The sequence below is a fragment of the Pinus tabuliformis genome, chromosome Q (genome assembly GCF_031772625.1).
Source record: "Pinus tabuliformis cultivar Carrire ecotype Pingquan chromosome Q, CPIR1, whole genome shotgun sequence".
Classification (NCBI taxonomy): Eukaryota; Viridiplantae; Streptophyta; class Pinopsida; order Pinales; family Pinaceae; genus Pinus; species Pinus tabuliformis.
The window spans coordinates 769,725,095-769,739,656 of NC_142296.1; positions in this window are offsets into that span (position 1 = coordinate 769,725,095).

The window sequence follows — 14,562 nt, forward strand, 5'->3', positions numbered from 1 at the left end:
AAGGATACAATTTTTATTGGAACTAAATGGGTCTTTGGAAACAAATTGAATGAGGACGGATATGTTACCAGGAATGAGGCAAGATTAGTCTGCAATGGATATGCACAAGTATAAGGAATTGATTTTGAAGAAACATTTGCTCTCGTTGCCAGAATGGAAGCTATCAGGATGTTTCTCGCTTATGCATGCTCGAGAAAAATCAAGGTGTACCAAATGGATGTTAAGTCATCCTTTCTAAATGGTGAATTGGAAGAAGAATTTTACATTGAACAACCTGAAGGTTTTCTACTCTCTAACAAGGAAGACTACATCTGCAGATTAAATAAGTCACTTTATGGTCTCAAACGAGCTCCTAGAGCTTGGTATTCTCGTCTTGATGGATATCTACATCAACAAGGATTCAAGAAAGGAAGCGCCGACAAAAATCTCTATGTGAAACTGGATCAAGATAACCTAGCAATTATCAAGGTATATGTGTATGATATAATCTTTGGAAGAAATGATGACAAATTAAGTAAAAGCTTTGCCACGAAGATGCAAAGTGAGTTTGAAATGTCTCTACTTGGTGAGCTGACATACTTTTTAGGGCTTCAGATATCTCAGCAAGATAAAGTAATATTTATATATTAAACCAAGTACATCAAGGAAATGCTCAAGAAATTCAAGATGGAAGACTGCAAACATGTCCTTACCCCAATGGTAACAGGTTGCAAGTTAAATTTAGAATATTCGTCAAAGGAGGTGGACCAGAGGTTGTATATATCTATGATTGGCAATTTTCTATATGTGACAACTTCTCGGCCAGACATAATGGAGGCAATTGGACAAGTAGCAAGATTCCAAGAAGCACCAAAAGAATCTCATATCATTGCCATCAAAATAATTCTTCGATATATTAAGGGCACAGTACAATATGGTTTATGGTATCCCAAAGGAAATGATCTAGTTATCCAAGCTTATATAGATGCAGATTGGGAAAGAAGTGATGATGATCGAAAGAGTACCAGTGGAGTATCATTCTATCTAGGTGGTTGCCTTATTTCATGGTTAAGTAAAAGCAGTCTTCAACCTCGTTATCCACAGTGGAAGTAGAATATATCGTGGCAACGACTTGTTGTACTCGAGTTCTCTTGATGAAGGAAACTTTGCAAGATATTCATGTCAAGTTTAATGAGCCTATTCCCATCTTCAGCGATAACACCAGTGCCATTAGTATCTCCAAGAATCTTGTGATGCATTCCAAAACAAAGCATATTTTGACCAAATATCATTTCGTTAGAGAGAAGGTTGTCGAAAAGAATATCAAGCTTGAATATGTTGGCACAAAGGAACAAATTGTTGACATATTTACCAACCTTTACCTTGTGAAGAATTTGAGTATCTTCGCCAAAAGATTGGGATTCTCCCAAGTTCTCATTAGACTCTTTCTCTTATCTAACTAAGTAGAAAGGGGGAGTGGAGGTGTGTATAGGTCCACAGGATAATAGTTTGTCAGGGGGGGTTACCCTTTGCCATTGATGACAAAGGGGGAGAGAGAGTTGTAGGAAGAGTTGTCATCATCGTAGGGGGAGTACTTGTGTTGCCATCAATGCCAAAGGGAGAGATTGTTGATCAGTGGTTGTCATTGATGTCAACCAAAACAGCACAAGGGGCTACCCCAATCTTGCATGGGAATTTTGACTTGACAACTCATCCTATTATGAGTCAAGTATATTCTATCCGGAATCTACTCGTCAATATGTTTATGTTGATATATGGCATACCACGTAGTTCTTATTGTTTGAGAGTTATTCGTGCTTGAAATTAGTAACCACAGTTAGTGGACTAAAACCCCATGGGGTTATGGCATGGCACTCATCATTGGTTTTGGTAATTAAATAGTAAATAATTAATAATGTTTTATGCTCCTAAAATCCCTCCAGTATTCGCTTGTTGAGGCCTCTCTCAACTCAAGACATTTCTATAAATAGTGACCCTCATATCCTCCTCTACCAAGCACTTTTCAACGAACTATCCTATGAGAATACCTATGTAATTTTTCAGCCCTCATGAGCTTCTAAGGCAGGATCTATTACAGGGATTTTAAGGTTTCATTGAGGTCTGGTTAGGGCACAAAATTATGATCAAGTTTGAAGGTCTCTTTTGAAGCAAGTTTAGAGCCTTGGATTCTAGGATTTTGTTGCTTCAAACAGGTCATCGTAGGATTTTCATTATAAATTTTTCTCTACGAAGCTTCAAAAGCTTAAATTAAAACCCATGTGAGCCGAAATCTTGATGAACCTCGTGACCAACTTTTAGATCTTGATTGTATATATTTTTAGAGATATGATCTGAGGAAGTTAGGAATTTTGCAGTCTCTCGAATTCCATGTCAAACAGGTGACCTCGGGAAAATCGTCATAGATTTCTCTCTAAGAATTGGATTCAAATTTAGTAAATATTGACAAAAGGAGGATGGATTGTAGTTTTTTTGGTATCGTTTTTAGGGTTGAAGGTTGAGACAATGACATATGGCACTTCGTACAAGTTCGCTCTACTGAACCCATCTATAATCCAGTCATTGTGGTATATTGGGCATAACTATTTCTTCACAAATCCAATATATATACGACATGTGGGGTTGGAAAGAAGACTCATATGGCTACCACAAGACTAAATTTTAGACCTTGGAGATATGAAATTACATATACACAACAAATTCAATATTGATCCCCTAGAAGGCAAAAAAAAGTATGCATTCAAGGATCATTGCAGTAAGGACCACACATCAATAGTCAAGGGTAAGGGTAATTGTACTACAGCAAGGTATGCATGATTAGTGTTTGCATTTGAATTTTGAGTATCATCTCTGACATATGTTTTTGTAGGACAATGTAAGTATATTTTTTTGTATTTGTTTGGGTCTTGCTTATTAATGAATGTGCAGAAAGGATGACATTTTAGAACAACTCAGACACATACTAGAAGGACATGCAACTCCAAAGTACCATTACTTGAAGAAATCACAACGATACCTAAATAGATGCAAGTGATCCAAGAAGCAATGTCGAGTCAAGTGTCAGTTCATGTCAAAAAGCCAGTGCTATAAAAGAGTCATCATTGTAATTTTGTAAAAGAGTCGTAATTGTAAATTTGTAAAAGAGTCATCATTGAAAGGGTCATTATTGTAAAAGAGTCAATCTTCCTAGAGTCAAAGAGGCATTGCTTGGAGGTATAGGAGTCATTGTTGGGATGATGTCATGGTTGGGTTGCAAGTCATAGTGTGATTGGGTGTTCAGTCAAGTACAAGAAAATCATTGTAAATCATATTGTATCATGGATCATTGTCCCTGGTATGGGAGTCCACACTCTTGTCTCATTTATGATCATTATAGGGTGGTAGGGAGGTGCTAAGTAGGTGCATGAAGTCACCTACAAATTGGATCTTGTGAACACTTCAGGGTGGTAGGTTGGTCTAGGATGTTGGGGCATTCATTCAGTTGACTATTGAAGAAACTAGGGCATTGGAGCGTCCTTCCAGTGGGAGCTAAAGAAGAATGCTTTTCTAGAATTCTAGGAAGTTGTAAATTTCATTTCAGTTGGGGCTAAAGATTAAAAAATTTATTAGAAAAGCATTTAGTGATTTTTGACTCGAAGGGGGTTTTCCACCTAAAATTCTTATGCCTATTGTGTTATTTTGTTTACTGTTGTTACTAGACAAACATTAATAATAATTGAAGATCAACTAATGCCATAAAAATATTTCAAAGTGCTAATTGCTAAGGAATACTGACAGTTTCCAATAGTTTCCCACTAGTCCTTGACGTGGGGGGAACTTTGAGAAGTAAAAAAGTAATTTTTTCCTGGCTGGAAAAATCATGAACAGAAAAATATCCTTCTACCATATTTAACCATGTTTCTATGGCGTCCGCATCTATTTGACCTTCAAATATGGGGATGTCAAAGTTAACTTGTACCTTGAAGGGTGTGGCACTTCCAGAGTGGATGTTGGAAGGAGATGTGTCATCTTTGGGTAGTCACTGAAGGATATGGGCAAATTTTTCCATCATCACGTTCCTTTGTTGCTCGAGGGCTTCTTCGAGCAAGATTTTGAAAGTATCTTCTGCCCCATCAAATTTATTTTCTTTTTCCATGGGAGGTCGTCAGGATTTTTGATGTTGGACTTGCAAAGGTTCGAACAATTTAAGCCCTAACTCCTTATATCCTGACCTTGTTGGGGACAGGAAAATAAAAACCAAGAAAGAGCAGACCACTTTGATACCACTGATCCAAACTTAAACAAGAACGAAAAAAATTAAAGATATAACCTTAAATATAGAGATGCAACAGAAATAACACTTCATTTCATTAATATCAAAGACCAAAATAAGATTACAAACTAAATGGAAATAAACTAGCTCGAGCGACGGTAACTTATCTTTGAGAAGAGATGTGGTGGCTACATGCCTCTGAATTGTGTTACAATGAGGCTCGAAGGCCTATTTATTATTGAGAAACGATGGAAAACCATAATCATCCAAAAACCTAACCCTAGGAGATGAAGCGCCAAACTATGGGTCGTGTTTGGGTAAATTGGAATATCACTTCCTGGGGTCGTAACTTTGGCATACGATCTTCATTTGACTCACACAATACCTCATTAGAAATATCTATCTAAGGACTACAACTTTAGAATATAAAATATCAGTTGATTACTCATGTTTACCCCGGTTTTCCAAAAAAACGTTGTTTAGGGCCTCAAAACGGCTCTGGAAGTTCAGGACCCGAAAAAATGCCAAAAATAGTAAATTATGCTACAATTAAGGAAACCGAAAAAATGAAAGAGAGAGTGGTGGGGGTCCAAATGGAATAGGTTGGTGGCCACCAAAATCCAGCTTGATCATGAAAGGTCCATAAAACCGAGGTGCCATCTTAGCACATGATCCAATCCTCAAGGAGCTCTTCTTCATCTTGATGCACAAATACACCTGTTCCCCAACTTGAAATTTCTTAAACAACATGTTTCAATCTACATAAATTTTATGTCTGTCATTTGTTTCCTTTATATTCTTTTTGATTACCTACATTTATTGTTCCATCTTTACCAGCATGTCTGGTCCAATCAACACATTGTTCACTAGATCACTCCAACTAATGGGAGTATTACAACTATGCCCATATAGTGCCTCAAATGGACTCATCCTTAGAGATTATTGATACACATTGTTGTAAGAAAACTCAACCAATGGAAGGTACTCCTCCCATCTCCTTTGTTGATGCATCACATACACTCTCAACATGTCCTCCAATATCATTTTGACCCTCTCTGTTTATCCATCTATCTGCAAATGATAAGTAGTGTTGAAGGCCAACTCAGTCCCCAAACCTACAAACAGCTCCTTACAAAACTTGGAAGTTAATTTATCATCCCTGCCTGACATAATCTTCCTTGGAAAACCATGTAGACTCACTACATCTCTTATGAATACTTATGCCACATCACCATTTGAATATGTAGACTTCACTGGAATGAAGTGTGCTACCTTTGTCAACCTGTCCATCACAACCATGATGGAACCATGCTACCTAGATGTCCTCGAAAAAACTATCATGAAATCCATGGAAATGACTTCCCATTTCCACTCTAGAATCGGAATCGGTTGTAGTAGTCCACTAGGATGCCTACATTCTTCTTTCACATGCTGACAATCTAAACATCTAGCCACAAGCTATGCCATGCCCTTCTTCAAGTTCAGCCAATGATAAAACTTCTTCATTGTTGTCAATGTATTCTAGTATCTTGGGTAACATGAATACATCTTTCCATGAAATTCTCGCAAGATAGTCTTCTTGAGTTCACTATTGTCTAACACATAAATATTGTCCCTAAATCTGATCAAACCATTTGTTGTAAGACAATAGTCTACTTCCTGACCACCCTTACCCTAATGTAACATATGCATAAGCTCCATGTACTTGCCATCTTGTTGTCTTGCTTGTAAGATCCGATCATGGAAGTCTTTCCCATATGAACTCATAGTTGTTATTGTAGAAATTCCCACTATAGATCACCTGATAATGCAATATACTAAAGCAAAATACTTGATCCACTTCTACAAACAATTATGCAGAAGCTTAATCGAATTGAGCAAGATAAATTAAACACATATAACTGATAAGAAGAAATAAATCACACATAACACAGAAGAAATAACCAGGGGAAAGCCTTAGCCTAAAACCCCAACTCTGTATTATCATACAAGTGGAAATATAGTCTGGATTACAAAAAGAATTAGCTCACAAGCTATCCTACTCTCTCTGCAATCCCTCTGCTGCTCATAGATAGTCAAAGGCCTCTCTCAAACCTTCTCCTCTTCCCTCCAAGCCTCCTATTTATTTGCGCAAATTTCCTTGGGATCTAGTGTTGTCACTTGTGTGAATTGGCCTCATCACACACTCACTAACCTCTGATCCAACTGCGCAATCCTGAAGGAGATAAATTCTTCTCCATGGATGAGTTTCCTTTATAGGAAAAAATCCATCCAACTGATAGTACATTGTCCCTCCTCTGATCTCAACTAGGTCTCTGTCTGAACTGACATGCAAGAGTTACTCATAAGAGAATATTTAGTTATCTGAAGTGTAGTAATTATATGCAAGCATGCATTAACTAACTAAACTCACATTAATTTAAACGAACTGTTTAAATCAATCTAATTGGACTTGACTTAGTTAACTGAGCCAACTAATTACAACTCAAATTAGAACTCATCCTTATCTCTTTAACTGATGGATAAATTCCTCAATTAATGGATAAACTGTTGCATGTCCTCATACAGACTTCATGTTTGATTTTCCACAACTAATTAACTCATGGTGAATTAATTAATTTATTTTCAAACAGCTGTTAAGTTGAAATTCGAATTTTACTTCCTATTTTAGTCCAAGGACTAACTAAAATTGGAATCCATCCTGAACCGCTAAAAATAGAAATTCTATTTTTAGCACTTCCATTTTTCATTCCCTATTGCTTAATCCAACATTGGTACCCAAACTGCTATTTATAGCAGTGCTATTTTTATCACTTCTATTTTTAGCATTTCTTGTTGCTATGTTCAACACTTCCTCTCAACAACAAAGGAATTCCACTCGAACTCGATCCTGTACCTTTGGAATGTTCTACATGCAACACTTCTCCCAAGTGTGGTTGCTCCAGCAACTCTAGAAACAAAAAAACTCCCCACTGACCTCTTTGTTGGGCTAGAAACATACTTTGATGTTGAAGCTCTACCTGCTTCTGACAAGTACTCCCTCTCTAACCTCTGAGCTGCTGCAACACTCCATGCATCTCGTACCATTGCACACCTCTCTATGCCATCCTGCACTGGTGCAACACTCCTGTGCCTCTCACATTGTTGCAGCCTGCTAGCTCTACACAATCGTGGGACTCTTGCACTGTAGCTCTCTCTGCTACTCCATTCGCATCTGTCTCTACCCACTCAGCTAGTCCTGCTACTCCTTGTTGGGGCTCCTATGGCAAAGTCGAATCAAAGAGGTTGGGTACCTCAAGGATCCTGCCCCTATTCCAACCTTCTTGGGACGATCACTCCACATTGCCCCACCTCCTACCTGGAGGTATGGATGCATGTGGTCCCTCTGCTCACCTGGCTCAAAATTTCCCCCTACTAGAGGTCCCTGCATGAGTAGATGTCTCTACTCAATCTCCCCTCAGCTTCTCTAGTTATGGCTGCTCCACAACCTCCTGAATTTTCTTCACCAATCATGGCTCCTCCAAAATCATCTGAGACTTCTTCTGGCACTACATGTTGAGAGGTAATGTACTCTCCCTCTCAACCACCAAGTCTCCATCAATTTCCTTGCTCCTCAAGGCTTTGCATGCATCTTGAACCTTAAGAGAATATAGGTTCTTGACCTGTGAACCGATCTGCTTCACCTGTCTAGTGATGATGTGTCTAAGGAAAACCTTTCCCTTATTGAAGACTACATCATAGCCTTTGTCTTCCAGCATCGCTATCGACACCAAATTTCTCTTCAGTCCTGGTACATACTTGACATCAGTCAAGGTAATACGAGCTCCATGCTCCCTCTAAAAAACAACTGTGCCTACACCTGAGACACTATAATTTTCATCATTACCCATCGCTATGAGTATTTGAGATCTTTCTCCTCCAAAGTAATGAACAAAATCTTGTCACCGGTCATGTGGAAAGAAGCTCCACTGTCAAGAAACCAACCACTTCACACCATGGATGAAACCATGCATGCGAACAATGTGAAATCCAACTCAAACTGTGAGGCCAGTGCCTCATCTTCTGATCCTTCCACGGATCCCTTCTTGGATTTCCTCAGTGGACAATTTGTAGCAAAATGGCCCAACTCATGACAACGAAAGCATCGCACTTTTGATTTGTCAAACTTCTTCCCACCTTGGGAAGAATTGGATTGGGAAAGAGAATCCTTCTCCTTCCCCTTCTTCTCATTACTCATTAAGGCGCAGTTTTCTTCATCGTCCATGGATGAAGAACCATCTTTGGTGCTTCTTCTTATCTCCTCCTACATCAAATCCGACCAAAGTCGTTCCCAATCTGGCAGTTTCTCTCTTCCATTAACCGAGTCCTAGTAGCTATGCCAGCTCTTAGGAAGACCGAGGAGTGCAAGACTCACCATGTCATCATCAATTGTCGCGATCCCTACACTTCCAAGCTCATCCTTGCATGTGGTGAGCTTGTCTAGATACGTAGAGATCATGTCTCCCTTTTCACACGATCTTCCTAAGCTTGTCTTTCAGCGCTAGCTTCCTCTGATCAATGTTATTTTGATATAGATCTTTCAATGTTTTCCACGTCGAAAACAGTGTCTCCTTCCCATGGAGGCTTGAGACAATGTGGTCTTGAACTCCCTCCAGGATGATTCTCCTTGCTCTAGCCACACATTTCTTCCATTCTGCCAATTCTTGGGCACTAGATGTTGTAGGCTTGGGGACTTCTTGATCAATGAAGTCCTTTAACCCATTATCCTCTAATATCGCTTCCATGTGATCCTTCCAGGCTATATAGTTTGAGATGAAATCAAGTGCATACTCCAGCCTCAAACCATTGAATGCCATTGGTGAAATTGAGATGTGATAAGAACTCAATTTCTATATTCAGTAATCACAAACTTTGAACTTCTCCCTTCTTGTATATTGTTCTTCCTTGATCGCCTTTGCTCTGATACCATTGTTGGCTTATTGAGCCCTGACCTATGTTCGGAAGAGTTATTAGCCAAACAAATCCCGCAACTACCGACCCTTTTAGCAACAGTCTGCAAAGCGCGGGCTGAGGTCACATCCGAGGTAGCAAGGGAGGGTGCTGGAACTAGGTTTTCGCACCCTTGGGGCATCTTGATGTGGTCTGGAGGGGTCGCGAACCGTTCCATGGACTCGCACCACTCTGTACTGCTATCGAGGCTTCGCGTAGATCCGCACAGATGCGCTTTCTTATTAATAAATATTTTACAGATTTAATCTGCTTCTTACAGTCTTTAAGAAAACATTTAACAGTAATTCCCAGTATGCACAATCATAATTCTTAAAGACAGTCATAAAATCATAAAGCCGATGCATAAACCACAATATAAACAGATCCACACTATTTTAGAATCAACACAATATTTCAGAACTGACTTATCTTTATTAATATCTCTGTTTCAGTACAATCCACGTCTTGCCCTGCGCACACAGCTGTAGGAGTCTGTGCACACAGTTGCGAACTCTATCAAGCCTCCGCGCACATAGCTGTGGAGCCTCTATATAACCCTTAACACCCACGACCCAGACGTACATACTCAGAGCCATTACTACTTTCACAAACCCATAACACATTAGATATTTTTCTAAAAAGCTGCTACTACCCTTAGAGCCTCACTCTATTTATACATTCCCATGGTTTGCAGACCATGGGCAGGCCGACTCACTTCCTATTATTTTATATTATTTTTGGGCGGGCAACCCTTTGACTTGATCTATTACATTTCGCGGTCCACACACTTCGCGGAACTTTTGCAATATCATTACCCTAAATTACGGGCTCTAAGCCCCAAAACCGTTACATAGGGCCTCCACAGCCCAACAAGCCCCCAACGCAATCATCGTGACTCGTCTCGAGTCACTCGTCAGTATGGAAATACGTGATGCCAAGGATTCGTGGTCCTCCATCCCTGTGAGTGACGCACTTCATTTTGCTGCTCCCTCTTTATCTCCTGCAACGCTCCCTCAAGCTCTTGCTTCATTGCCTCTACTAATTCACGCAACCGATGATTCTCATTCTGCTCTACTCAGTCAACATAGAACACCCCCTCATATGATTTTAGCTCAAGCTGGGGTGCCGCATACGGGAACTCTTCGTGCCAACGCAGAAAGTTACCAATTTCTGGTCCACTATGCGCACTGTTAGCTACCGCTAGTGTTTCAATTTTGCAAGAAAATTGTTGCTGTCTGCGAGATCCCAATCTTCAAGGTGCATCAGAGACGAACTGTTAACGGAAATTCCGTCATTTGTCTCCATATTTACAGTCTTTCCCTTATCTTTCATGGGTCACCGACTAGCCCATGGGTCAGCCAGCAGCATCCGAACCAATTCTGCTTCATGTCTACAAAGTTCTAGTACATCCCCTACCATCGGTGCTGAATTTTGCGCAGCGCACGTGGTTGTCAACACCATACTATCCAGAAAGTCCTATGTCTCCATTGGCCATATTACAACCCCCGAGCTTATTCTTGTAGCGTCAATGATGAATCGTTCCATACCAGTGGAAAGGCACACTGGCTTACTTCTCTTGAAACCACAAATCATTCAGTGGATGCCCTCTGGTTATTTATAAGTGTTTTGAATTTCAAATTCAGTCGTTCCCTCCTTTTCTAGCGCTGTAATGTTAAGCCTAAAGCACATTGTTCCAGATCTGGCTCGTACCTCATCTGTTAATTGCCCGTTACCCACTCCTTTTTGCCATAACTTAGACCTCTTGTCATGAACAGTGACAGCAACAGTCGCCTCTCTACTTTTCCATGCAGCAGCGCAGCCCCTTCAATGCAACTGTGACCCTTGTGACCTACCGATTCTACGTGCACCCCTATTGTCGCGCAGCTCCCTCACAGACTGCTTTATCGTCTCACGCTCTCTTTCAATTTCCTAGAGTGGTGAGATGGTCCTTCGGTCGGTGAGTCAAGCCATCGGCCCACCCATATAAAGCTCTATGCGACTGCCATTTACTCAGCCCGGGAAGGGTTCTCCATTAAGCTTGGTAATCTGGACCGTGCCTCCATCTGTGACTTCTTTGACTACATAGGGTCCCAACCAATGCATCCGAAGCTTGCCAGGGAATTTCTCGAACTTGCTGTCATATAGTAATACTATATCATTCTCTTTGAATGTATGCAACTTTCTATGGTAGTCATGTCAAGCTTTTTCTCGCTGCTTCCATACCTGCTGATGGAATCTGGCCAAAAACTGTTCCTCCTCAAGTTCCTCCAGTTGCGCGAGCCTTTCTTCCAAAGCCCTGCAACCAGCCATGCCTGTCATTGCTGCTATTCACAAACTAGGTACAATGTATTCCATTGGCATTACAACTTCCATGCCATAAACTAACCGGAAAGGTGTTTGGCCCGTCAACTTCTTGTACGTGGTTCGATATGCCCATAACACATCAGGGATGTGCAAGTCCCAATCGTTGCACTGTGCATTACATACCTTGCTCAACACAATCTCCAAAATCTTGTTGAATGCTTCGACGGTCCCATTCACTTGCGAATGGTATGGCGTACTCTATTGATGATATATCTAGAATTCCTCAATGAGTGCGCTAATCATCTCATTCAGGAAGTGTGTTCCATAGTCACTCATTAGAATTTTTGGACATCCAAACCATGGCAACACATTCTTGAACAAAAATTTCATAGCTGTAACATTCATGCAGTCCTTAACTGGTTGTGCTTCCACCCATCAGGGCAAGTATTTTGTCATGGTGATGATATAGCACACACCCGTCTTTCCTTGAGGTGTGATAGGCCCCACAAAGTCAATCGCCCATTTTTCAAATGGTTTCAGCGTCATTTGTGGCTTGAGCGACATTTCATCCCTCCGTGATGGTTTCCCAATCCGTTAACATACGTCACAGGTCTGACAGTACACTTTTGAGTCTTGATGCAGAGCTGGCCACCATAGTCCAGCACAAAGAATCTTCTGTGTTGTGGCACGTCCCACATAATGTCCTCCTACAACCCCCCCATGTGCTTCGGCAAGGATCTGTCCTCGCTCAAATTGAGGTACATATCTGCATAATATTTTATCATTGCCCATTTTGTAAGGGTGCCCTGCAATTACAATAAAGTTTGTTGCGCGTATCACCAATTATTTCTTCTGCTGAATAGAATACCCCTACGATGGGGTTCCTTTGGTTAAGAAGTGGATTATATCCTTAAAGTGGCCATCCGCGATGCGCACTGCATAAAGTTATGCATCAGGTAGTCCTTCCTCCATGTTTGTGGGATTTTTTCCATTCTCAATTCAAGACAGGTGATCTGGGCCTATGTTTAGACGTCCTGGCTTTACGATGACTTCAAAATCATACTCCTGAAACAATAACAACCATCTACAAATGTGCCCCCCCAACACAGGCTTCTTCACTAAGTATTTTAGCACGAAATGATCAGTATACATCTTAAAGTGTCCCCCAAGTAGATAGTGGCAGTATTTCTAGAGTGCATATACAATCGCCAGCCCCTCACGCTTAGTAGTGGAGTAGTTCTTCTTAGCTTTGGATAATCTTTGACTTGCGAATGCGATCGGGTCATCAATTCCTTCCGCCCCTTCCTATGTGAGTACCGCACCTAGCGTGATACATGACACGTCAACATTCACGTGAAATTCGATGTCCCATTTGGAAAGACCAAAATGGGAGCTAACGCCATCTTTTCCTTGAGAGTTTCTAGAATTTTGTTACATTCCTCATTCCAAAAATAAGTAGCGTCCTTTTTCAACAATTGTTCCATCGGTGCCGTGATCTACATGTAGCTCTTTATGAACTTTCGATAGTAACCAGTGTGGCACATAATTGTTTGACACTTTGCGGCACTTGTAGATTGAGTATGACAACAATCTTCATCGGGTCTACCATCAAGCCCTGCTTGCAAACCACATGGCCAAGCAAGTTCTCGATGGGGACGAGGAAAGTACACTTTTTTAGATTTAGCACAATCTGATGCCATTGGCAAGTATCCAGCATTAGCTGTAAGCTCGCATATGTTTTTTGACTAGCCCAAATACGGTCCAATCATCAAGATATACCTCCAAAAACTCATGTATAAATTCCTTGAATGTAGCTACCACAATGCGCGAGAATATTGCCGGCGCGTTCTTTAGTCCAAAGGGCATCACCGTGTACTAAAAACAACCCCATTTCGTAGAAAAAGTTGTTTTAATCCTATCCTCTGGCGCAATCTTGATCTGGTGGTACCCTGAGAAACTGTCCGTAGAGGAGTAGGCTTCTTGTCCACCCACATTTTCCAGTACCTCATCTGTGAATGGCGTCGGGAATGGATCGTTAACACATGCATCGTTGAGCTTCCTTAGATCCAAGCAGATACAAATTTCACCCTTCTGTTTTTTCTCCTAGACAACTATAGGACTTACCCAGTCGGATTCCTTCACTGGTTCTGTTATCACCAAAATAGGACCCTGATAGGCTGCTGATCAGACTATCTCGGTGTAACTATTTCAAACCAATCTTTTAGCTAAGGCTTAGCCTCCTCAGCTTGAGAGGGCTCTCTCAAAGGGTTAATGATTTAGATTAAAGATATGAATAGATGGTTAACTCTATGGTTTGTAATTGTATATGTTTATAGGTTGAAAGATGAAGGCTGGATACCATTGGGCTATGGAGTCAAGGTATGTTTCAATACCACAACAAGATCAGCTTAACATGAAGTCAGGGCATAGAGAGTTTTTATGTATCAACAAAACAAAGATACAATGCAAGGAAACACAATTTATAAATACATGAAGGAAGTTAGAGCATGATTGATGAGTTCTAAGTAACATGTATCCATACCACTACAAGTAAGTGAAAGAGGAAATCCATGAGACAATATAACATTAAAAACTCTCTTTGAATCCTGAGTAGTGAATCCAAAGCATTCTACCTAGCATGGAAGTCAAGGCATTATAGAGTTCAAGTGCAGAAATGAAAATACAAAACAATGAAACATAGTAAGTTTATCTATGAAGGAAGTCAGAGCATCATTGATGAGTTATGAGTATCCTAAGTAAACACCACTGCAATGAAATTATTGGAAGATACCATCATAACAAGAACATACAAGAAATCTTCATGAATTTTGAGTTGTCTTAGTACAAATCTGCATTAGGTTAAAAATATACACAGTCTGCACATAGAGCAATAGCTGAGCCAAAAAGTCTCCAACCCTTTGCTAATTCGACCTCTTGCTCTATATAAAGCATTTACAATTAGGATTCCATCATCCCTCATCAATAGAATTCGAATTTTCCATCAGTGACACCTATTCTAA